The sequence below is a fragment of the Cyprinodon variegatus genome, unplaced genomic scaffold (genome assembly GCF_000732505.1).
Source record: "Cyprinodon variegatus isolate N-32 unplaced genomic scaffold, C_variegatus-1.0 Scaffold1351, whole genome shotgun sequence".
NCBI lineage: Eukaryota > Metazoa > Chordata > Actinopteri > Cyprinodontiformes > Cyprinodontidae > Cyprinodon > Cyprinodon variegatus.
The window spans coordinates 115,115-116,739 of NW_015151804.1; the positions used below are offsets into that span (position 1 = coordinate 115,115).

The 1,625-nt window shown below is 45.2% G+C and overlaps 1 long non-coding RNA gene across 1 annotated transcript; it reads right to left on the bottom strand.

The window, feature by feature from the left end:
* Nucleotides 1-380: 380 nt before the first annotated feature.
* LOC107102981 lies at nt 381-1,625 on the bottom strand. Its single transcript, XR_001482150.1, has 4 exons — nt 1,393-1,625; nt 1,148-1,302; nt 872-1,014; nt 381-791 (listed from the first exon to the last, which is right to left on the bottom strand). It is a non-coding gene; the product is annotated as an uncharacterized LOC107102981 (long non-coding RNA).

Consider the following 1,625-nt stretch of genomic DNA (forward strand, 5'->3'; position numbering starts at 1 on the left):
GGAGGTGGCAAGCAGACAAGGCATCAGGTTATTAGTGGGCTGTTGATACAAACCAGCAAAGTTTGGTCATTCTGATGGAAGACAATGAGAAATAAACTCTTTCTTCACAAATGCAAATATAAACTGAGTTGTTATTTTTATGGCGTGAGCCTCGCAGTCAGGACAAAACACAACGTGGTGTGGTATTTGAACATATTTTGTAATCCCTTCTCCCATCACAATGAGAGAGTAATCCTTGTTGACTATTTGAGACAGCTTGTGCATCAACATTTTATTTAAACTTGCACAGATCAGACAGTTGTACTATCAAAGGGGCAATGACAGTGATGGTAGAAGCATTGTTCTTGTAAAATAGAAATAAGAGATTATTTTTGCTATAGGTAATATCCAGTGTGGGTCCATCAATAAATTGCCTGCAAGTTGTTATGATTTTAGGTATTTGCCTAACCCACATGCAGAACACTCACAGGAGACAATGCAGTCTTTTAAAAGTTTATTTATACAGAAAATAAGTATTGAAAATCATGATGCCAAGGGGCAGGTGCGGCAGGAGACTTTGGAACATCAGATGAATCCGCCTCGGGGGAGTGAGATGGGGTCCGAGTGTTGGGCCAGAGGATGAAGGTGAGTCTTGTGAGCATGGTGAAGGCGGATCAGGTTTGAACACAGTAAACTGAGGAGAGGAGTCAGTAGCTTCCAGCCTGTAGATGTACCAAGAGATCACAATTAATCCGTAGTGAATTGTCGTGGAGGAAGATTGCTTGGGAACGAAATCCAAAGGCTTTTGTTTCCTGAAGGGAACAAAGGAGAACAAGGTAAGAGTAGAGAAATCAGGGGAAACAATGCAAGAAGTCAAGAGGGCCACAAGTACCACTTAAGATTAATATTCTGGCATTAAAGTGCAGGCAGCCAACTCCTAGTAGTCTTGACCTGATGAGAAACAGGTGCAGGCAATCAGCAGAGCAGCCCAACCGACCATGCTCCCAGATGACCTCTGGAGGATGGACTTGAAAACTGCAAAAAATAGAGGAGGAATCAGGACCAAGAACCAGACCCCAACACAAATATCAGGCTGAAGAACCCCAAAGGGCTCTACAGTACATTCTGTTATGGTGCAAAAGGTTGAAATTATGTTTTGCACTCTTACTCGTCGTCTTCAACTCCATTCAGGAACAGCTTCTCGGGGGCAGAGGTCTCAGCTAAGAGTCCCAGACTTCCGTCTCCATGGACACCTCCTCCAGCTCTGCTACCAACGGAGAGGCAAACTCCCTACAACATGTCCGGGGTCGTCCGCTTGACTTTCTGTTTAGGAGAAGTAAGTTGTAATTGTTACTACTTACTTTTTCCAAGCAATGTGGTCAACACCACTCACAAGGTAGTGAGGCTACTTACCCATAGCTGGGACAGTGGTTAACGAGTGCCAAGAAATGTCCACATATTGTGGGGTATTGCACTTCGTCTCTGGGGCCCACTGTTGCTCCGAGATCCCCCGCAGTTTGGCCTGGATCAATAAAGTACCCAGTTTCCGTGTGTGGCCACGTGGAGGCACTGCAGGGGTCTTTGTGGTGGAGAGGCTATGTACTGGCAGGAGAAGAACCAGACACATGGTTCTTTTCACCCTACAT